The sequence below is a fragment of the Lissotriton vulgaris genome, chromosome 1_1, assembly GCF_964263255.1.
Source record: "Lissotriton vulgaris chromosome 1_1, aLisVul1.2, whole genome shotgun sequence".
Taxonomy (NCBI): domain Eukaryota; kingdom Metazoa; phylum Chordata; class Amphibia; order Caudata; family Salamandridae; genus Lissotriton; species Lissotriton vulgaris.
The window spans coordinates 1,051,350,660-1,051,374,940 of NC_141685.1; the positions used below are offsets into that span (position 1 = coordinate 1,051,350,660).

The following is a 24,281-nucleotide window of genomic DNA, read 5'->3' on the forward strand; positions in this document are numbered from 1 at the left end:
CAATCCCAAGGTCCTCGAAGTTTCAAGCACATAACTCAGCCAAGGAATGGCAAGTCCTTTCTCAAAGGCGGGACAGTCCAAAATAATACCTCTGCTTAATTTGGCATGGGGATTTACCCAGATACCAATCAAAAGCAACAGGGGTGCCAAATAAACTATGTCCTCGACATACTGCTGATCAAACTCTGCCTGGATAATATAACTAGAAGCTGTTGGGTGAAGATGGAAAAACCTGCGACATATATACGGTTTTCCTCAGACTTAAGTAAAAGAGCGTTGTGGTAACCCCAGACCCCTACACCGTATACTGCTCCAGGGATACATTTGTCATTGCACACTTTTAACAAGGGAGAAATGTTACCTTTGAGTAAGGAGCTGTAGGGATTAAAAACAGCTCCCACTGATCTGTCAAGCTTTAAGCAACAAGAAGTCACCTGAGAGTGCCAAGTACCAGCAGAATTAAAAGTGAGTCCCAAATAGCTAAACTCCTTTACACCCAACAAAGACTGTCCATTACATGTAAGTCTGTTTAAAGTACATTTACCAGGGCCCGCAGCCATAACTTGTGATTTGCTGTTATTTGTGGTCAGATCTATATTGCTCATAAAAAGAACAAAACTGTTCCCAAGTTCACGCAGAACTTCTGGTGTACGGGCTAGTAGAACCGCGTCATCAGCGAATAGGAATGTGGATCCCTTGACTTCGACGATTCGAGGGGTGTCAGCAAGGCTGGATGTCAGACCATGAGTTGGTGAGAGACACTCGAGAACACAGTATTTACGGAGGTTTGGGAAGCAAGCACTGATGGACTTTGGCATCAATACATAACGATCTCTAAGGACTGATTACTACTAACATTTTTAACCCAATACACCCTGGAGGCCGACAAGCACATCCAGGGGGTAACAGCTAAAGTTTGAAAAGCTGGTTGATTGATGATGATCCTTGAATAAGAAGTCCTTCCAGGCTCGGAGGAGTTAATAGATTTAATCTTGTGAATTCCCAACCACCAAGGGCTGTCGCACTTCCTTATTTTGTCCTGGAGAAGACCCTACTTGATGTATCTCCAAACACATATATATATTTATATATATATATATATACAGCATTGAAACGTCGACGTACAACCATCTCATATCCTGGCTCACTATAGCTCACTATAGCAATTAATTTAAAACAAGCATTGGCAAAGCCAGTAGGTCTCGCTTTTGGGACCTTATAAGTAATTAGTTAAGCAGCACAATATCCTTGGTGCAACATCATCAGCTGTTGCATGGCTAAACCTTGTACCTTATAAGTGTTTAGCCATGCAACAGGTGATATTGTTGCACCAAGGATATTGTGCTGCATAACTAAATACTTATAAGGTGCCAAAAGCGAGACCTATTGGCAATGCCAATGGGTCTCGTTTATGGGCAAGCTGTTGCCTTTGGCAATTGGGGCGGGGGGGGGTGAATGGGAGACTGGGGAACTTAAAGGCAGATTGTTGGTGAATAGGAGGACTGTAATGTCATAAGAGGTGCTAAAACAAAATAAACATGTGCGAGAAGCAACTCAAAGGGAGGAACAGGACAGTAGATCATCACAGGAAAAAACTCTGAGTTAGAGAAGGAGGGGAGAAGGAGAACAGCAGATCAGCACAACAGAAGAGAACAGGGAGTTAAAGAAGGAGGCAAGTGGCAGAGAGCAGCAGATCAGCACAGGAGAAGACAACAGGGAGTTAAATAAGGAGGCGGGTGGAAGAGAACAGCAGATCAGCACAGTAGAAGAGAACAGTGAGTTACAGAAGGAGGCGGGTGGAAGGGAGCAGCAGATCAGCACAGCAAAATAGAACAGGCAGTTAAAGAAGGAGGCGGGTGGAAGAGAGTAGCAGATCAGCTCAGGAGAAGAGAAGAGAACAGAACAGGGAGTTAGAGAAGGAGGCGGGGTGGAAGAGAGCAGCAGTTCAGCACGGGAGAAGAGAAGGGAACAGGGAGTTAGAGAAGAAGGTGGGTGGAAGAGAGCAGCAGGTGAGCACAGCCTAAGAGAACCGGGAGTAAAAGAAGGAGGTAGGGTGGAAGAGAGCAGCAGATCAGCACAGGAGAAGAGAACAGGGAGTTAAAGAAGGAGGAGGGTAGAAGAGAACAGCAGTTCGGCACAGGAGCAGAGAACAGGGAGTTACAGAAGGAGGCGGGTGGAAAAGAACAGCAGATCAGCACAGGAGAAGAGAACAGGGAGTTCAAGAAGGAGGCGGTGGAAGAGAACAGCAGATCAGCAGGGGAGAAGTGAAAAGTGAGTTAGAGAAGGAGGCGGATGGAAGAGAGCAGAAAGATCACCACAGAAGAAGAGAACAGGGAGTTAGAGAATGATGTGGGTGGAAGAGAACAGCAGATCAGCACAGGAGAAGAGAACAAGTAGTTAAAGAAGGAGGCAGGTGGAAGAGAGCAGCAGATTGTAATTGTAATTGCAATTTATATTTGTATAGCGCATTATCACCAACAGTCTCTAAGCGCTTTGAGAGAGGGGCTTGCTTAGGTGAGGGGTGGGGAGACGGTACTTTACTGTAAGCCCCAGGCTTCCTTGAACAGGAGGGTTTTAAGTTGTTTCCTAAAAGATAACAAGGAGTGTTCCTAATGGAGATTGTCGGGCAGTCTGTTCCAGATCTGTGGAATGATAGACGAGAAGGCCCTGCCTCCCATGGAAGACAGGCGGGAGCGGGGGCAGACCAGCATCCTGGCTTCCGAGGATCGAAGTACTCTGGATGGGGCGTAGTTAGTTAGGCTGTTTCTGATATAGGTCGGTGCCTTGCCGTAGATGGCTTTGTGTGCGATGCACAGGCCCTTGAACTTAATCCTTTGTCTGATGGGGAGCCAGTGTAGTTGGCGCAGAAGGGGGGAGGCATGAGTGCGACGTGGGACTTTAAACACAAGCCGTGCTGCGTCGTTCATAGTGGTCTGAAGCCTGGCCAGTTGGTAATCTGGGAGTCCTAGGTAGAGCGAGTTACCATAATCCAGTTGGGATAGGATAAGTGCTACTACCACTCGTTTGAGGGTCTTAAAGGTGAGCAGCTGGGCCAGTTTTCGCAACTGCCTAATTATATTAGAACAAGCCCCAACTGTGGTGGATACCTGTGGAGCCAGGGCTAGTTTGTTGTCGATTTTTATTCCCAGGCTTTTGACTACCAAAGCTGGCTCTGGGTATTTGCCCAACTCGGGTGGCCAGAAAAGACAGTTCCAGGGGTTGGCGTCATTGGAGACAGCCAGCACCTCCGTCTTGTCTGGATTGATCTTGAGGTGGATGGCCGACATCCAATTGATTGTGAATTTTAGGATGTTCTGTACTTTCTGGTGGGCTGGTAGGGCGTTGTCTATCCGAATGATAATTTGGGTGTCATCAGCGTAGTTGTATATCCGGCACTCCAGCTGGTTGAGGGCAGCTATCAGGGGCTGGAGGTAAGCATTGAATAGAAGGGGAGACAGTGCGGATCACTGAGGGACTCCGCATGGGAGGCTGCCTGACCTGGATACTGCATCCCCCATCTGCACTCTCTGAGAGCGATCTTTCAGGAAGGATGCCAGACATGTCATTGCTGTGCCCTGCACCCCGAGGTCAGACATCCGCAACAGAAGTATCTCGTGATTCACGGTATCAAAAGCCGTGGATAGGTCTAACAAAATCAGGGCGCAGTGGTCCCTTGAGTCAGCCCTCAGTCTCAAATCGTCCAGGACTGCCAGCATCACTAGTTCGGTACTGTGGTGAGGCCGGAAACCAGCCTGATTGATTTGCAGAAGATCGTTGTCCTCTAGATGATGAGCAAGGTAGGCAAGGACGTGCTGTTCGAGGACTTTGGTGAGGAAAGGGAGCTGGGAAATAGGCCGAAAATATTTCAGATTTTTAGAGTCGGCCCCAGGTTTTTTCAAGAGGGGAATCACACGCGCCTCCTTGAAATCACTCGACCACTCCTGTTTCCAGAGACATGTTCAGGAATGATACAATCTCACCTTCGATCTCGGGGAGGGCCATTTTGTAGATCCTGGGTGTGCAGGGATCGGCTGGGGAACCAGACTTCACACGTCCAAACAGTGGCCCCAAGGCCTTGTGCGTAAGCAGGGGGAAAGATGAAAGGGCTAGTTCTGGGGAATGGCCGATGGGGACTGGGTTTAGTGAGCAAGTAAGCTTAGGGGTGTTCTCAATAGTTGTCAAAAGGTCCTCCACTTTGGAGGTAAAGAAAGTTTGGAACTTATCGCAGTCCTCTATGTTAAAGGCGGGCTGCTGCTCTTTGACCTGTCGAAGTTCCTTCAGCACTTAAAACGTTTCTTTCAGCACGGGAGAAGAGAACAGGGAGTTAAAGAAGGAGGCTGGTGGAAGAGAACAGCAGATCAGCATGGAAGAAGAGAACAGGGAGTTGAAGAAGAAGGCGGGTGGAAGAGAACAGCAGATCGGAACAGGAGAAGAGAACAGGGAGTTACAGAAGGAGGCTGGTGGAAGAGAACAGCAGATTAGCACAGGAGAAGAGAACAGGGAGTTAGAGAAGGAGGCGGGTGAAAGAGAACAGCAGATCATCACGGGAGAAGAGAACAGGGAGTTAGAGAAGGAGGCGGTGGAAGCGAACAGCAGATCAGCATGGGAGAAGAGAACAGAGAGTTAGCGAAGAGGGCCGGGTGGAAAAGAGCAGCAGATCAGCACAGGAGAGCAGAACAGGGAGTTAGAGAAGGAGGTGGTGGAAGGGAACAGCAGATCATCACGGAGAAGAGAACAGGGCGTTAGAGATGGGGGTGGGGTGGAAGAGAGCAGCAGATCAGCATGGGAGAACAGAACAGGGAGTTAAAGAAGGAGGTGGTGGAAGAGAGCAGCAGAACAGCACAGGAGAAGATAAAAGAACAGGGAGGTAAAGAAAGAGGTGGGGTGAAAGAGAGCAGCAGATTAGCACAGGAGAAGAGAACTAGGAGTTAAAGAAGAAGGCGGTGGAAGACAACAGCATTTCAGCACGGGAGAAAAGAAAGCGGAGTGAAAGAAGGAGGCGGGTGGAAGAAAGCAGCAGCTCAGCACGGGAGAAGAGAACAGGGAGGTAAAGAAGGAGGTGGGGTGGAAGAGAACAGCAGATCAGCACGGAAGAAGAGAACACGGAGTTAAAGAAGGAGGCGGGGTGCAAGAAAACAGCAGATCGGCACAGGAGAAGAGAACAGGGAGTTACAGAAGGAGGCGGGTGGAAGAAAACAGCAGATTAGCAAAGGAGAAGAGAACAGGGAGTTAGAGAAGGAGGACAGTGAAAGGGAACAGCAGATCAGCACAGGAGAACAGAACACGGAGTTAGAGAAGGAGGTGGTGGAAGGGAACAGCAGATCAGCATGGGAGAAGAGAACAGGGAGTTAGAGAAGGGGGCGGGTGGAATAGAGCAGCTGATCAGCATGGGAGAACAGAACAGGGAGTTAAAGAAGGAGGCGGTGGAAGAGAGCAGCAGAACAGCACAGGAGAAGAGAAGAGAACAGGGAGTTAAAGAAGGAGGTGGGGTGGAACAGAACAGCAGATCAGCACAGGAGAAGAGAACAGGGAGTTAAGGAAGGACGCGGGTGGAAAAGAACAGGAGATCGGCACATGAGAAGAGAACAGGGAGTTACAGAAGGAAGCTGGTGGAAAAGAACAGGAGATCAGCACAGGAGAAGAGAACAGGGAGTTAGAAAAGGAGGCGGGTGGAAGAGAACAACAGATCAGCACGGGAGAAGTGAAAAGTGAGTCAGAGAAGGAGGCGGATGGAAGAGAGCAGAAAGATCACCACATAAGAAGAGAACAGGGAGTTAGAGAATGAGGCGGTGGAAGAGAACAGCAGGTCAGCATGGGAGAAGAGAACAGGGAGTTAAAGAAGGAGGTGGGGTGGAAGAGAGCAGCAGATCAGCACGGGAGAACAGAACAGGGAGTTAAAGAAGGAGGCGGTGGAAGAGAGCAGCAGAACAGCACAGGAGAAGATAAGAGAACAGGGAGGTAAAGAAAGAGGTGGGGTGAAAGAGAGCAGCAGATTAGCACAGGAGAAGAGAACTAGAAGTTAAAGAAGAAGGCGGTGGAAGACAACAGCATTTCAGCACGGGAGAAAAGAAAGCGGAGTGAAAGAAGGAGGCGGGTGGAAGAGAGCAGCAGCTCAGCACGAGAGAAGAGAACAGGGAGTTAAAAAAGGAGGCGGTGGAAGAGAACAGCAGATCGGCCCGGGAGAAGAGAACAGAGAGGTAAAGAAGGAGGTGGGGTGGAAGAGAACAGCAGATCAGCACGGAAGAAGAGAACACGGAGTTAAAGAAGGAGGCGGGGTGGAAGAAAACAGCAGATCGGCACAGGAGAAGAGAACAGGGAGTTAGTTACAGAAGGAGGCGGGTGGAAGAAAACAGCAGATTAGCAAAGGAGAAGAGAACCGGGAGTTAGAGAAGGAGGACAGTGAAAGGGAACAGCAGATCGGCATGGGAGAAGAGAACAGAGAGTTAGCGAAGAGGGCCGGGTGGAAAAGAGCAGCAGATCAGCACAGGAGAGCAGAACAGGGAGTTAGAGAAGGAGGTGGTGGAAGGGAACAGCAGATCATCACGGAGAAGAGAACAGGGAGTTAGAGAAGGGGGTGGGGTGGAAGAGAACAGCAGATCAGCAGGGAAGAAGAGAACACAGAGTTAAAGAAGGAGGCGGGGTGGAAGAAAACAGCAGATCGGCACAGGAGAAGAGAACAGCGAGTTACAGAAGGAGGCGGGTGGAAGAAAACAGCAGATTAGCAAAGGAGAAGAGAACAGGGAGTTAGAGAAGGAGGACAGTGAAAGGGAACAGCAGATCAGCATGGAAGAAGAGAACAGGGAGTTAGAGAAGGGGGCGGGTGGAATAGAGCAGCTGATCAGCATGGGAGAACAGAACAGGGAGTTAAAGAAGGAGGCGGTGGAAGAGAGCAGCAGAACAGCACAGGAGAAGAGAAGAGAACAGGGAGTTAAAGAAGGAGGTGGGGTGGAACAGAACAGCAGATCAGCACTGGAGAAGAGAACAGAGAGTTAGAGAAGGAGGCGGTGGAAGGGAAGAGCAGATCAGCATAGGAGAAGAGAACAGGGAGTTAGAGAAGGGTGGTAGTGGAAGAAAGCAGCAGATCAGCACGGGAGAAGAGAAGAAAACGGAGTTAGAGAAGGAGGCGGGTGGAAGAGAGCAGCAGATGAGCACAGCAGAAGAGAACAGGGAGTAAAAGAAGGAGGTGGGGTGGAAGAGAACAGCAGATCAGCACAGGAGAAGAGAACAGGGAGTTAAGGAAGGACGCGGGTGGAAAAGAACAGGAGATCGGCACAGGAGAAGAGAACAGGGAGTTACAGAAGGAAGCTGGTGGAAAAGAACAGGAGATCAGCACAGGAGAAGAGAACAGGGAGTTAGAAAAGGAGGCGGGTGGAAGAGAACAACAGATCAGCACGGGAGAAGTGAAAAGTGAGTCAGAGAAGGAGGCGGATGGAAGAGAGCAGAAAGATCACCACAGAAGAAGAGAACAGGGAGTTAGAGAATGAGGCGGTGGAAGAGAACAACAGGTCAGCATGGGAGAAGAGAACAGGGAGTTAAAGAAGGAGGTGGCGTGGAAGAGAGCAGCAGATCAGCACGGGAGAACAGAACAGGGAGTTAAAGAAGGAGGCGTGGAAGAGAGCAGCAGAACAGCACAGGAGAAGATAAGAGAACAGGGAGGTAAAGAAAGAGGTGGGGTGAAAGAGAGCAGCAGATTAGCACAGGAGAAGAGAACTAGGAGTTAAAGAAGAAGGCGGTGGAAGACAACAGCATTTCAGCACGGGAGAAAAGAAAGCGGAGTGAAAGAAGGAGGCGGGTGGAAGAGAGCAGCAGCTCAGCACGGGAGAAGAGAACAGGGAGTTAAAGAAGGAGGCGGTGGAAGAGAACAGCAGATCGGCCCGGGAGAAGAGAACAGAGAGGTAAAGAAGGAGGTGGGGTGGAAGAGAACAGCAGATCAGCACGGAAGAAGAGAACACGGAGTTAAAGAAGGAGGCGGGGTGGAAGAAAACAGCAGATCGGCACAGGAGAAGAGAACAGGGAGTTACAGAAGGAGGCGGGTGGAAGAAAACAGCAGATTAGCAAAGGAGAAGAGAACAGGGAGTTAGAGAAGGAGAACAGTGAAAGGGAACAGCAGATCAGCACAGGAGAACAGAACACGGAGTTAGAGAAGGAGGTGGTGGAAGGGAACAGCAGATCAGCATGGGAGAAGAGAACAGGGAGTTAGAGAAGGGGGCGGGTGGAATAGAGCAGCTGATCAGCATGGGAGAACAGAACAGGGAGTTAAAGAAGGAGGCGGTGGAAGAGAGCAGCAGAACAGCACAGGAGAAGAGAAGAGAACAGGGAGTTAAAGAAGGAGGTGGGGTGGAAGAGAACAGCAGATCAGCACAGGAGAAGAGAACAGGGAGTTACAGAGGGAAGCTGGTGGAAAAGAACAGGAGATCAGCACAGGAGAAGAGAACAGGGAGTTAGAAAAGGAGGCGGGTGGAAGAGAACAACAGATCAGCACGGGAGAAGTGAAAAGTGAGTCAGAGAAGGAGTCGGATGGAAGAGAGCAGAAAGATCACCACAGAAGAAGAGAACAGGGAGTTAAAGAATGAGGCTGTGGAAGAGAACAGCAGGTCAGCATGGGAGAAGAGAACAGGGAGTTAAAGAAGGAGGTGGGGTGGAAGAGAGCAGCAGATCAGCATGGGAGAAGAGAACAGGGAGTTAAAGAAGGAGGAGGGTGGATGAGAACAGCAGATCAGCTTGGGAGAAAGGAACAGGGAGTTAAAGAAGGAGGCGGGTGGAAGGGAGCAGCAGATCAGCACGGGAGAAGAGAACAGGGAGTTAAAGAAAGAGGCGGGTGGAAGAGAACAGCAGATCAGCAAGGGAGAAGAGAACAGGGAAGTTAAAGAAGGAAGCGGGTGGAAGAGAATAGCAGATCTGCACAGGAGAAGAGAACAGAGAAGTTAAAGAAGGAAGCGGGTGGAAGAGAATAGCAGATCTGCACAGGAGAAGAGAACAGTGAGTTACAGAAGGAGGCGGGTGGAAGAGAACAGCAGATTAGCACATGAGAAGAGAAGAGGGAGTTAGAGAAGGGGGCGGGTGAAAGAGAACAGCAGATCAGCACGGGAGAAGAGAACCGGAGTTAGAGAAGGAGGCGGGTTGAAGAGAACAGCAGATCAGCACGGGAGAAGAGAACAGGGAGTTAGAACCGGAGGCGGGGTGTTAGAGAACAGCAGATCAGCACGGGAGAACAGAACAGGGAGTTAAAGAAGGAGGCGGTGGTAAAGAGCAGCAGAACAGCACAGGAGAAGAGAACAGGGAGTTAAAGAAGGAGGTGGGGTGGAACAGAACAGCAGAACAGCAGATCAGCACGGGAGAAGAGAACAGAGTTAGAGAAGGAGGCGGTGGAAGAGAACAGCAGATCAGCATGGGAAAAGAGAACAGGGAGTTAGAGAAGGAGGCAGTGTAAGGGAACAGCAGATCAGCACAGGAGAACAGAACAGGGAGTTAGAGAAGTTGGTGTTGGAAGGGAACAGCAGATCAGCATGGGAGAAGAGAACAGGGAGTTAGAGAAGGGGGCGGGTGGAATAGAGCAGCAGATCAGCATGGGAGAACAGAACAGGGAGTTAAAGAAGGAGGCGGTGGAAGAGAGCAGCAGAACAGCACAGGAGAAGAGAAGAGAACAGGGAGTTAAAGAAGGAGGTGGGGTGGAACAGAACAGCAGATCTGCACATGAGAAGAGAACAGAGAGGTAAAGAAGGAGGTGGGTGGAAGAGAACAGCAGATCAGCACGGGAGAAGAGAACAGGGAGTTAAAGAAGGAGGAGGGGTGGAAGAGAACAGCAAATTGGCACAGGAGAAGAGAACAGGGAGTTACAGAAGGAGGCGGGTGGAAGAGAACAGCAGATTAGCACAGGAGAAGAGAACAGGGAGTTAGATAAGGAGGCGGTGGAAGGGAACAGCAGATCAGCACGGGAGAAGAGAACAGGGAGTTAGAGAAGGGGGCGGGTGGAAGAGAGTAGCAGATCAGCACGGGAGAACAGAACAGGGAGTTAGAGAAGGAGGTGGTGGAAGGGAACAGCAGATCAGCACGGGAGAAGAGACCAGGGAGTTAGAGAAGGGGCCGGGGTGGAAGAGAGCAGCAGATCACCACGGGAGAACAGAACAGGGAGTTAAAGAAGGAGGCGGGTGGACGAGAACAGCAGATTAGCACAGGAGAAGAAAACAGGGAGTTAGAGAAGGAGGCGGGTGAAAGAGAACAGCAGATCAGCACGGGAGAATAGAACCGGGAGTTAGAGAAGGAGGCGGGTGAAAGAGAACAGCAGATCGGCACAGGAGAAGAGAACAGGGAGTTACAGAAGGAGGCGGGTGGACGAGAACAGCAGATTAGCACAGGAGAAGAGAACAGGGAGTTAGAAAAGGAGGCGGGTGGAAGAGAACAACAGATCAGCACGGGAGAAGTGAAAAGTGAGTCAGAGAAGGAGGCGGATGGAAGAGAGCAGAAAGATCACCACAGAAGAAGAGAGCAGGGAGTTAGAGAATGAGGAGGTGGAAGAGAACAGCAGGTCAGCACGGGAGAAGAGAACAGGGAGTTAAAGAAGGAGGTGGGGTGGAAGAGAGCAGCAGATCAGCATGGGAGAAGCGAACAGGGAGTTAAAGAAGGAGGAGGGTGGAAGAGAACAGCAGATCAGCTTGGGAGAAAGGAACAGGGAGTTAAATAAGGAGGCGGGTGGAAGGGAGCAGCAGATCAGCACGGGAGAAGAGAACAGGGAGTTAAAGAAAGAGGCGGGTGGAAGAGAACAGCAGATCAGCAAGGGAGAAGAGAACAGGGAGTTAAAGAAGGAAGCGGGTGGAAGAGAATAGCAGATCTGCACAGGAGAAGAGAACAGTGAGTTACAGAAGGAGGCGGGTGGACGAGAACAGCAGATTAGCACAGGAGAAGAGAACAGGGAGTTAGAGAAGGAGGCGGGTGAAAGAGAACAGCAGATCAGCACGGGAGAAGAGAACCGGGAGTTAGAGAAGGAGGCGGGTGGAAGAGAACAGCAGATCAGCACGGGAGAAGAGAACAGGGAGTTAGAACCGGAGGCGGGTGGAAGAGAACAGCAGATCAGCACGGCGGGAGAACAGAACAGGGAGTTAAAGAAGGAGGCGGTGGTAGAGAGCAGCAGAACAGCACAGGAGAAGAGAACAGGGAGTTAAAGAAGGAGGTGGGGTAGAACAGAACAGCAGAACAGCAGACCAGCACGGGAGAAGAGAACAGAGTTAGAGAAGGTGGTGGGTGGAAGAGAACAGCAGATCAGCATGGGAAAAGAGAACAGGGAGTTTGAGAAGGAGGCAGTGGAAGGGAACAGCAGATCAGCACAGGAGAACAGAACAGGGAGTTAGAGAAGGAGGTGGTGGAAGGGAACAGCAGATCAGCATGGGAGAAGAGAACAGGGAGTTAGAGAAGGGGGCGGGTGGAATAGAGCAGCAGATCAGCATGGGAGAACAGAACAGGGAGTTAAAGAAGGAGGCGGTGGAAGAGAGCAGTAGAACAGCACAGGAGAAGAGAAGAGAACACGGAGTTAAAGAAGGAGATGGGGTGGAACAGAACAGCAGATCTGCACAGGAGAAGAGAACAGAGAGGTAAAGAAGGAGGTGGGTGGAAGAGAACAGCAGATCAGCACGGGAGAAGAGAACAGGGAGTTAAAGAAGGAGGAGGGGTGGAAGAGAACAGCAAATTGGCAGAGGAGAAGAGAACATGGAGTTACAGAAGGAGGCGGTGGAAGAGAACAGCAGATTAGCACAGGAGAAGAGAACAGGGAGTTAGATAAGGAGGCGGTGGAAGGGAACAGCAGATCAGCACGGGAGAAGAGAACAGGGAGTAGAAGGGGGCGGGTGGAAGAGAGTAGCAGATCAGCACGGGAGAACAGAACAGGGAGTTAGAGAAGGAGGTGGTGGAAGGGAACAGCAGATCAGCACGGGAGAAGAGACCAGGGAGTTAGAGAAGGGGCCGGGGTGGAAGAGAGCAGCAGATCACCACGGGAGAACAGAACAGGGAGTTAAAGAAGGAGGCGGGTGGACGAGAACAGCAGATTAGCACAGGAGAAGAGAACAGGGAGTTAGAGAAGGAGGCGGGTGAAAGATAACAGCAGATCAGCACGGGAGAAGAGAACCGGGAGTTAGAGAAGGAGGCGGGTGAAAGAGAACAGCAGATCGGCACAGGAGAAGAGAACAGGGAGTTACAAAAGGAGGCGGGTGGACAAGAACAGCAGATTAGCACAGGAGAAGAGAACAGGGAGTTAGAAAAGGAGGCGGGTTGAAGAGAACAACAGATCAGCACAGGAGAAGTGAAAAGTGAGTCAGAGAAGGAGGCGGATGGAAGAGAGCAGAAAGATCACCACAGAAGAAGAGAACAGGGAGTTAGAGAATGAGGCGGTGGAAGAGAACAGCAGGTCAGCACGGGAGAAGAGAACAGGGAGTTAAAGAAGGAGGTGGGGTGGAAGAGAGCAGCAGATCAGCATGGGAGAAGAGAACATGGAGTTAAAGAAGGAGGAGGGTGGAAGAGAACAGCAGATCAGCTTGGGAGAAAGGAACAGGGAGTTAAAGAAGGAGGCGGGTGGAAGGGAGCAGCAGATCAGCACGGGCGAAGAGAACAGGGAGTTAAAGAAAGAGGCGGGTGGAAGAGAACAGCAGATCAGCAAGGGAGAAGAGAACGGGGAGTTAAAGAAGGAAGCGGGTGGAAGAGAATAGCAGATCTGCACAGGAGAAGAGAACAGTGAGTTCCAGAAGGAGGCGGGTGGACGAGAATAGCAGATTAGCACAGGAGAAGAGAACAGGGAGTTAGAGAAGGAGGCGGGTGAAAGAGAACAGCAGATCAGCACGGGAGAAGAGAACCGGGAGTTAGAGAAGGAGGCGGGTGGAAGAGAACAGCAGATCAGCACGGGAGAAGAGAACAGGGAGTTAGAACCGGAGGCGGGTGGAAGAGAACAGCAGATCAGCACGGGAGAACAGAACAGGGAGTTAAAGAAGGAGGCGGTGGTAGAGAGCAGCAGAACAGCACAGGAGAAGAGAACAGGGAGTTAAAGAAGGAGGTGGGGTGGAACAGAACAGCAGAACAGCAGATCAGCACGGGAGAAGAGAACAGAGTTAGAGAAGGAGGTGTGTGGAAGAGAACAGCAGATCAGCATGGGAAAAGAGAACAGGGAGTTAGAGAAGGAGGCAGTGGAAGGGAACAGCAGATCAGCACAGGAGAACAGAACAGGGAGTTAGAGAAGGAGGTGGTGGAAGGGAACAGCAGATCAGCATGGGAGAAAAGAACAGGGAGTTAGAGAAGGGGGCGGGTGGAATAGAGCAGCAGATCAGCATGGGAGAACAGAACAGGGAGTTAAAGAAGGAGGCGGTGGAAGAGAGCAGCAGAACAGCACAGGAGAAGAGAAGAGAACAGGGAGTTAAAGAAGGAGATGGGGTGGAACAGAACAGCAGATCAGCACAGGAGAACAGAACAGGGAGTTAAAGAAGGAGGCGGTGGAAGAGAGCAGCAGAACAGCACAGGAGAAGAGAAGAGAACAGGGAGTTAAAGAAGGAGATGGGGTGGAACAGAACAGCAGATCTGCACAGGAGAAGAGAACAGAGAGGTAAAGAAGGAGGTGGGTGGAAGAGAACAGCAGATCAGCACGGGAGAAGAGAACAGGGAGTTAAAGAAGGAGGAGGGGTGGAAGAGAACAGCAAATTGGCACAGGAGAAGAGAACAGGGATTTACAGAAGGAGGCGGTGGAAGAGAACAGCAGATTAGCACAGGGGAAGAGAACAGGGAGTTAGATAAGGAGGCGGTGGAAGAGAACAGCAGATCAGCACGGGAGAAAAGAACAGAGAGTTAGAGAAGGAGGTGGTGGAAGGGAACAGCAGATCAGCATGGGAGAAGAGAACAGGGAGTTAAAAAAGGGGGTGGGGTGGAAGAGAGTAGCAGATCAGCATGGGAGAAGAGAACAGGGAGTTAGAGAAGGGGGCGGGTGGAAGAGAGTAGCAGATCAGCACGGGAGAACAGAACAGGGAGTTAGAGAAGGAAGTGGTGAAAGGGAACAGCAGATCAGCATGGGAGAAGAGACCAGGGAATTAGAGAAGGGGCCGGGGTGGAAGAGAGCAGCAGATCACCACGGGAGAACAGAACAGGGAGTTAAAGAAGGAGGCGGGTGGACGAGAACAGCAGATTAGCACAGGAGAAGAGAACAGGGAGTTAGAGAAGGAGGCGGTGAAAGAGAACAGCAGATCAGCACGGGAGAAGAGAACCGGGAGTTAGAGAAGGAGGCGGGTGAAAGAGAACAGCAGATCGGCACAGGAGAAGAGAACAGGGAGTTACAGAAGGAGGCGCGTGGACGAGAACAGCAGATTAGCACGGGAGAAGAGAACAGGGAGTTAGAGAAGGAGGCGGGTGGAAGAGAACAGCAGATCAACATGGGAAAAGAGAACAGGGAGTTAGAGAAGGAGGCAGTGGAAGGGAACAGCAGATCAGCATGGGAGAAGAGAACAGAGAGTTAGAGAAGGAGGAGGTGGAAGGGAACAGCAGATCAGCATGGGGGAAGAGAACAGGGAGTTAAAAAAGGGGGTGGGGTGGAAGAGAGTAGCAGATCAGCATGGGAGAAGAGAACAGGGAGTTAGAGAAGGAGGTGGTGGAAGGGAACAGCAGATCAGCACGGGAGAAGAGACCAGGGAGTTAGAGAAAGGGCCGGGTGGAAGAGAGCAGCAGATCACCACGGGAGAACAGAACAGGGAGTTAAAGAAGGAGGCGGGTGGGCGAGAACAGCAGATTAGCACAGGAGAAGAGAACAGGGAGTTAGAGAAGGAGGCGGGTGAAAGAGAACAGCAGATCAGCACGGGAGAAGAGAACCGGGAGTTAGAGAAGGAGGCGGGTGAAAGAGAACAGCAGATCGGCACAGGAGAAGAGAACAGGGAGTTACAGAAGGAGGCGGGTGGCGAGAACAGCAGATTAGCACAGGAGAAGAGAACAGGGAGTTAGAGAAGGAGGCGGGTGAAAGAGAACAGCAGATCAGCACGGGAGAAGAGAACAGGGAGTTAGAGAAGGAGGCGGGTGGAAGAGAACAGCAGATCAGCATGGGAAAAGAGAACAGGGAGTTAGAGAAGGAGGCAGTGGAAGGGAACAGCAGATCAGCATGGGAGAAGAGAACTGGGAGTTACAGAAGGGGGCGGGTGGAACAGAACAGCAGATCAGCACGGGAGAACAGAACTGGGAGTTAAAGAAGGAGGCGGTGGAAGAGAGCAGCAGAACAGCACAGGAGAAGAGAAGAGAACAGGGAGTTAAAGAAGGAGGCGGGTGGAAGAGAACAGCAGATCGGCACAGGAGAAGAGAAGAGGGAGTTACAGAAGGAGGCGGGTGGAAGAGCACAGCAGATTAGCACAGGAGAAGAGAACAACGCGTTAGAGAAGGAGACAGGGTGAAAGAGAACAGCAGATCAGCATGGGAGAAGAGAACAGGGAGTTAGAGAAGGAGGCGGGTGGAAGAGAACAGCAGATCAGCACTGGAGAAGAGAACAGGGAGTTAGAGAAGGAGGAGGTGGAAGGGAACAGCAGATCAGCATGGGAGAAGAGAACAGGGAGTTAGAGAATGGGGTGGGGAGGAAGAGAGCAGCAGATCAGCACGGGAGAACAGAACAGGTGGTTAGAGAAGGAGGGGGTGGAAGGAAACAGCAGATTAGCACGGGAGAAGAGAACAGGGAGTTAGAGAAGGGAGCGGGTGGAATAGATCAGCAGATCAGCACAGGAGAACAGAACAAGGAGTTAGAGAAGGAGGTGGTGGAAGTGAATAGCAGATCAGCACGGGAGAAGAGAACAGGAAATTAAAGAAGGTGGTGGGGTGGAAGAGAACAGCAGATCAGCACGGGAGAAGAGAACAGGGAGTTAGAGAAAATAGTGAATATATTGTAAGCGGATTAGCAGCACTATTAACGCCCAAAAATGCACTAACCACTTGTCACAAAAAACACAGAATAGAACGGGCAGTATAGACCAAATCCTATTGTACCCTGTGAACCTCGCCAACAACCCTCCTCACCCAGGTTTAACATCAGCCAGTAACTGTACCAGGAATCAACGTCAGTAACAGCATCATGCAGCACTGGGTAAATGAAAGAAGGTCTTGTTAGGCAACTATATGGTAATGAAATCCAGGGCTTTGAGTGCACACACTAACCTGGCTGAAGCCATGACCAGGAATGCAATCTATCAAGAGATCAGACTGAGGCCTCAAGAACCCGAAGGTTCAAAAGCTCTGTGACTTGGACTAGATAAAATCGTGTTAAAGTTTTACAGGGGCAGATGCCCTCAGTAAAAGAACATATGAAATTGAGTCTTATTAAGCTCCATTTAACAAGGTCTACCATATGTTCCTCATTTGAGAGAAATCCAAACTCATCAAGTACAGACTCATGGGTCTAATGTCCTAAAGATATGTTGTTTTATGTACACAACCAGCTATGCATCTCTGGTAAGGGTAGAGTATAAGACATCACATGGTGCCAACCATTTTAGTGATATAAGGTTCACTGGAAAGGATATACCAGCCACCATGGGGATGCATAACCAAAAGGTGACGAGGTGGAATGTTTCCAAAAGGGATTTCTTTGAAGCTTCAAAGCTGAGGCGTCCGACGGTTTTTAAAAATACTTTCTTTATTCTGCTGGATAGGGGTCCTGCATCAGCTGCTCGAGAGATACCTCTGCAAAACATTTAAAAAGTTTATGCAAACGTCGTCTATGACGTTTCCAGGAGCAAAGAGAACAGACTGGAGCAAAAACAAACAAAAAGCAACCGTCTGTCATCAGCCCGAGTCAGCACTTTCTTGAGACTTTCAGTCCCAGCACTTGCTTTCCCTCCATTAGCAGCAATCATGCCATAGGTTATGTTTCCAAAAGGTCTGAGGAGATAGCAGCGTGCCAGCTTGCTGTACTCCGCAACAGCCTAATTGTCCTTTTATCAGGAGTACTGCTGTGAGGGGAGAGGTCAGCCTGACCTCTCCTCCACCGACCATAGATGCGCTGTATTTTTAACCAGCCTTCTTGACCTAAAGTTAAAAGAAAATGAAACAGCTTTCACACAGGCGGTTTGAGGTTCTTTTTTGGCCACTAGCCATTTGTCAGCAACTCCCATTTTTAGAGACTATCCACCAGAAGCATGGGAAAGCAACTTTAGAAAAACAAAATTACTTATCTCAACCAATGCTAGCTTAAATAAAGTTTAAGCTGATAAGTTACCAGAGTACCTGCATGGAGGCAGTTTAAGCCTATGTTCAGCATTTCCAGTCCCTGGACTGAGATCACGTTAAAAATTGTTTTTAAAAAAAGCAAATAAGCATTTTACTTTTCCAAATTACTGCAGATTTTCATAAGCAACATTAACAGGTAGAACACAGCAAAACATGGGCGAGACGCGCTCTGTGGTGGGGGAAGGGGAGAGCCATAGAAGCGAGGCGCGCTCGCTTGGCCGAGCGAGAGGAAAGCCATATATGTCTGTGCACGTGACCGCAGACAGAATGCCACACAAAGAGCTGTGGTAGGACTTTTAAAAGCCCTAACGAAATGTCTTGCAGTGCAGCGCATGCCCTGACTCAGCAAGACCTAAAAATAGGACTAGCTAAAGTGAAAGACCTGAAAAGGAGGGAGAATTTATGTTATCGTCTTGTTTTTTGTTTGTATTTGAAAGGTCACCCATTTGCACTATATATCACCACAGTCACCCATTGAATTGTCTGTGTATTTGTTATTCTGTTTTCTTTGTCAGACAGCCCCCACAACTAACAAGAAAAATAGAGAAATAAAACAAATAAATTTAATAAACATATATATTTTTGATAAAAACTTACATAGGTGTGGTACATTTATAGAAGTCTAGTACAAAATCACCATTGATTGTGAAAGAAATAATCAGGTTCTGAATGGAACCACTTGTAGCTTTATAACTATTAACCCAGGTTCCGAGGGATACAGGGTGACCCAATTGATCTTAATTGATGTGTATTGGGGTCAAAGATCTTTTATATATATATATAATAAACAGTAAAGGGGCCCATGTGCACCCTTCGCACACTCCAGGTTTTAAACAAAGGTCAGGCAACATGTCACCATTTGAGCTGATACGCACCTTGGCTTTGAGATCGACATGTAGGTAATACAGAAAGATGACCAAAAAAGCCTGGCTCCTGAGTTCCAACAGCATTAGCCACAGCTTTGAACTATTCACTGAGTCAAATGCCGTAGACAGGTCCATAAACCCAAATTACAGGGGGCAGTGCTTAGCCACAGTATATTTATTTATGATTAAACTCAAGATCAAGCACTGCTCGGTTGTTTCTAGTCCATGGCAGAATCCATAATGGATGGGCAAAAGAATGTTACGGTATTCAGCTCACTCAACCAGGTGATTATAAATCTCTCTTCCAATAATTTTGACTGTGCTGTCAATAAGTGAAATAGGTTGGTAGCATTTTGGGGCCATGCAATCCCCCTTTTTAAAAATGGGCACTGTGGTTGATAAAGACCAAGATGTTCATATTCAGGGAGCTGTTAAAGATGTTGGTGATCAACAGGCCCCATACCTCTACATTACATTTTAAGAGGTCCATTGGGATACCATCTGGCCCGGACACTTTCGCACCTGTGCACTGATGTGTAGCCAGCACCAACTCGGGCAACGATAGGTTAAGTGGTGAGGTGCTTGACAGTTTTGTACATGGGGAGATGTCTAATTCTACATTCTCTTCTAGATAATAAATGGTGGTAAAATGTGAGACCCAGTCTGCCCTCAAGATATTACAATTGATATTGATCTTATACTCTATACTGTATTCCCAAAAATACTGCTGGTAACCCTCATTGCTGCTGTTCCTAGTGGTTCCCAATCGTTTTTATGCAGGGCTTTCTTCCTTTTCTTCAGGGCATGTTTGTAGACCAAGCGAGCCGGTAATACATCAGCTTGCACTCTGGGAGTAATTGATAGAACCTGTTGTAAATTATGATCAGCCATCGAGCATGACTTACCAAACCACCGTTGTACATTCCTGTTGGCCCGAGTAAGGTTTAAAAGAAACTGTTTTATGGCCAGTGCTAAGCTATTATAAGATAACAACATACAGTCCCCACGGGGTTCAGCCAAACAGTTAACAAATAGTCCTTGATACAGGTTAAGAAGAGATGCTAAGGCCTCAGAGGGATTACTGAGTCTCCAAACCAGCCTAAGGAATTCGCCAGAGTGGTGTACTGGTGAAATTGCGGGTGTAGGTGAGAATCTATTTAGGGGAAGGAATCCCACAAGGGAGAGTGCATTATGATCACCCCATTCCGTTTGAACAACAAACAAAGGGTAAAGGCTTCTGGACACAAATATATAATCAGTTATAGAGGGTTGACCATGACCTCTATGGCTGGAATGTCGGAACTCACTCTCTGAGAATGCTTCAACTAGGTTTGATGTACTCTGTCTTTTATGATTTTGAAAATCGAAATAAAGACTTTATTGATGATGATGATGAGGTTGACTAAATTGTGCGTTGCTAAATAGCGGGCTAATTTACCACGCCTCTCATCTCTGGTTACTACTTGAGCATCTCCGTTCGAGGACCCAACTCTTAATATTGGTTCACCCAGTTTAGCATTGAAATCTCCACACAGCACATAGGATGGTTGCATTATCCTACTATTCTTGGCTGGTGAAAGATTAGATAGAAAATCAAACAAATGAGCAAAAAGTTAACACCTCAATTAACAAAATCATTGTTGTAAATATTAACAACATGAAATGTAAAATGGGACAGTCAATCCCAGAACTGCAAAGCTTGAAAGGGTCCAGATCCATTATAGATAGGTTTATTTATCATCCACACATAACTTTGAATAGACCCAGCCTGTATGACAGCCCACCGTTCTCACCCACAGGGAAGCAATTGTTTGTGTTAAATAACCAGCATAACCATCTATGGCAACTGGGGAGTTGGCCTAGGTCTCCCACATGGCTGCAATATCATATTTACTATTAAATGAGCACCAGTCAGGGTTATTCGCCTTTTCTCCTAATCCCGCAACATTCCAACTCAATCAAGAGAATCTACAGCCTGTGGGTACATTATTGTGGGTTCTAGTTAAGGAGACAGGAACAGCCATAGGAACTACGTCTGGTAAAGCATTTGAACTATCTACGCTAGTGAATCAATCGACTGAAGAAAGGACATTGAATCTGTTGAATGTTGAAATAGTAAAGAGAGCGGCGGCTCAGCTGCAAATATCTGGTAGGTCATTTGCAAAAGGCCTAGGAGTTGAGCCAGGGCAAAAAGTACCAAGGGAGCGAGAGGGCAATCACTGCTGGCAATCTGGAGTCTGGTTAATGCAAAGATTACGGATTACGTTATCATAGTGCTATGGATTATTGACATAGTGGCTTGCCGGTTTGTAAAAGAAGCCCAATGGTACAAGACTAATATTGCTCCTTGGGGCTGACTGCGGACTTGATCCAAACAATACTTTACATGCTATAAAAGGAAATCTAAAATTTACAATAACAGTCTCCAGAGGTTTCTGCTAATCGTGGCCCAATCCAAGCACATCTTCTGACCATTAAAATATCCTTTGCATACGCAAGAGGGAAACTTTTGTGTCTCACCAACCAATTCAGGGATTTATTAAACAATTCCTCTGTACATTCACTTGACCCCTTGCTAGGGGTGGTACATCAGTAAGTACAGCCACATAAGGACAAGCGACAGGCGGAAGATTAATCACTATGCGGTCTGGCACTGAAGCAAGAGTGCTAACCGATAGTATAGTTTTGAGAGGTAGCAACGGACACACTTCCTTACTGATAACAGGTGCAGGACCAGAGTATGGATTCGAACTAAAGAAGCCCACGGTGCCACTTGAAGAGGAGACCAAGCGGTGTTGAGTATTAGAGGAAACACCAGCTGCTAAGAGCACCAAATTTGAGCCAAAAATCACTGCGAATGTAGCTGGCAGCGGTTCCTTAATTCGTGTAAGGTCTGCGGGTGGTAGAGCAGCGCTGGCTTGATAAAACACAACCAAATAGGATCAAAAGGTACTAGTTTCTTTTCAAAGGCATCTACACGAGCAGTTAATGGAGAAAGTTCCAATTTTAGACAAGAGAAGAAGTCCTCGAATAATTGCTCTGCGCCGTTGTGAGTCAGCCAGTCAGTAGTCCTTTCCCTCAGTGGGGATGTATTGCAAGAAGTAGTGGTTAAAAATTGTGTATCTTTACCCACATTTTGAGTGTGGGCCTGTGTGGCAACCTGAATCAGCGCAGCAACTGTGGTACTAGATTGATTTTGTTTTAGGTGGGCTCCGTGTTTGGATTTCCTCGGGATGGCAGGGGACCCAATGTCCCGTCCACCCCCCCTTACCCCCGACATGAAAGCTAGCTCTTCTGACCATTTGTTAACAGTAGATTTAAACTTGGAGAGTTAGAACATCCCGGAATCTAATTTCTTAACGGTGAAACAGCATTTGCGGGTGAGGTAGATAATACACTTGCTCCTAAGCCATTTACAAGCTCATGGCTGGGATCAGTTGAGCCACAGAACATCCTTTTCTCTGCAAGAGCAATTTCATTTCATATAACATTTACTCCATGTTGAGGCATCCGATCGATAGAGGTGTCCTTGGAGGACGGAGTGGCAACTTGACTGCTTCCTGGTGGCTTATTTTCCCCCATGCTTAATGAAGAATTGTAAACCACAGAGCACTCTGACAGTTATAACAATTATAACTTACATACAAATTGAGGAAAAGAAAAGCACTGCTACCTTTACCACTGGTAGACAAAGGGTTTGCATCCAGAGCGTCAAGCCGAGAGACCGGACACAGCCTAGCCTCCTACAGTCAAGACAGGTGAAGGACGGGCCCACCCTTGGCCCGGGCTTTGCCTGGGCAAGTCCTGTACCTCAGGAACAGTAATGGCGATATGAGTGCTTCAAGAGAGCTCCTCCCCCTGCCTCAGCTGGGTTGGGTGAAGATTTGGTGCTCCCAGGGACTACGATTCCCACTAGGGAGATACCAACAGCAAATAATCTAGAAACAGACCCTTTTCAGTAGTCTCCATTACTCCAAGCCCAATTTTTCCTCTCCACAATTCACTTCCCTATCCTTCCCATCTCAGGAAGGGTACCAAATTAAACAATTAGAGGTTTTATTATTTAAACAGGATATGCACAAGGACGACTTATTTTTATACTAATTAGAGGGAGGGAGTAGTCCATCTTGGGGAATAAGAAACTAGCACACTGTCTTTTGCTTTGATGGTCTGCCCACAGGAGCTATTGCTCATTATGTAACGACTATGGCAAGTAAGGCTCGGACTCGGTGTAATGAAGATTACCAGTAAGCAACCGGGGCATTATTGTTTATTGTTTTGAACTATGTTTGCAGGAGGAAGTAGTAGTGTGCCACTCAGCACCTTCACGGTTGGTTGACACTGATGCATGCACCCTCATAAGTAACAGGTGTGGTTTCAGGTTATAAAGATGGTCTAAACAAACTCAGATGAAGAAAGCTGGGCTAGCATTGCCACCTGGCTGTGTTTTTATTATCAAACACAATAAGATGATGGATGGAGCGCTTGAACTTTTCAAACACTAACCTCCAGTCACAGATCTGGGTTGAATCCATCATCATTTTTTAGCTCACTTCGCCACCTCAGTTCAGACCCAGCTATATGCAAATCAGTCTTGACCCTGTGCCTCATGGGAACAGTCCAGCTCGAACTGCCAAGCCAGGCCTTCCCTGAACCGCAAACAAGCATCCTGGGACCGGTTTCTGGTTGCCACCCTTCATCAGCTAGGCTAGCTTGAATCCAGTGGCAAAGTGAGCAAGGGACCCACGTCTGGGCATACCCTGCCAACTTAGGGCGAACAAAGAAAACACAAGGAGATGATGGACGGGTGTTCAAACTTTTCAAACACTCACCCTAAGTCACAGATCTGGGTTGAATCCATCGTCATTCATTAGCTCACTTTGCCACCTCAGGTCAGACCTAGATGTATGCAAATCCGTCTTGACCCTGTGCCTCATGGGAACAGTCCAGCCAAACTGCGCCTGGCCTGGCAGTTCGGCTGGACTGTTCCCAATGGGTGCAGGGTCCGGACTGATTTGCATATGGCTGGGTCCAAACTGGAATGGCACGGTGAGTAAAACTACGATGGATTTAGGACCAGATCTCTGTACTGGGGTGAATGTATGACATTGTTCTACATTCTGTCCATCAATTGTTCTTTTCGCATTTTTTATCGGCATGACTGTTATAACTGTAAGACTGTTAGTACAAAAATGTTGGTCACCTAAAGTCAGTATTTTTGCCCTTATCAGTACATACTTTAAACTATAAATGTAAGAAGAAAACACGGTAAAATGTGTTCAACGGCTGCCTTAATGATCCCTAGCTGATAATTAAAGTAAACAATGACCGAAAAGCCATGCTAAAAATGAATACTGAAGATTTCATGTAAATTTCCACTTAAGACTCATGACCGGGCGGGCCTCTGTAGAATCTTAGACGTGAACAGATGGCCGGTATTTTTCTCTGGCAAGGTGGCAATCCGAGCTGTGACAAGGCCTCCTCATCTTTCTTTGGGCGGCTGGGCAGAGATCAAGGGAGTGTTCGAAAAGCAGGACTTTCTGAAGATGTCCCACAGAACATTGAACCACTTGACAGCTGCATACCCAGGTGTTTTCAAGGATGGATTTCCAGTACATCGTCTTTGAAACACAGTTCCCAGCTTGCCCACGAGATCTTAAAACGTATTTGCTGCTTACACTGATTCAGAACCATAGCTTTCTGCAGGACCTGTTTGTTGGGAAACTTTAGAATGCCTCAATGTAAAGTAAACTACAACCCCCAAAGGGCCAAGCTGGATATAAGCCAATGAGATCACACAGTCATAAATTCTCTCCCAAAAAGCTTTCACCCAACATGGCATACTTGCGCGTCACATAATCTTGATCCACGCATACCTTCTTATTTGTTCCCGGCCCTGCACTGGATCCGAGAGAGCGCGACAGGGACGTAACCCTGCCGGGCACCCACAAAGCAGCTATGCTGCGCCGGGGGCGGGGCCTAGGCCGGAGCCACCATCACAGAGGCCTGCTGATGTCGTCACGACCGCTCTGCGAGTGATACAGACGCCCCTGACTATGTCCACGGAAATAAGAGCAAGCCTACAAGTGAGAGGGAAAAAATGAAGTAGGTCGGCAAACTCTTAAGCATAAAACATACTTTGGTGTCAGAGTTATTTGGGGGGCGAGAGGGGGTTGCGGTAGCTTAATTTTGTGTTTC

At 48.3% G+C, this 24,281-nt stretch overlaps 1 protein-coding gene across 1 annotated transcript in view; it reads right to left on the reverse strand.

The window, feature by feature from the left end:
* The window catches only part of LOC147748519 (coiled-coil domain-containing protein 159-like), a 190,241-nt gene extending 166,179 nt beyond the window's left edge, over window positions 1–24,062 (reverse strand). Inside the window, exon 1 of the mRNA XM_086962771.1 lies at window positions 23,960–24,062. The gene's annotated coding sequence lies outside the window, so the exon portion shown is untranslated. The remainder of the gene's footprint in view (window positions 1–23,959) is intronic.
* Window positions 24,063–24,281: the final 219 nt, after the last annotated feature.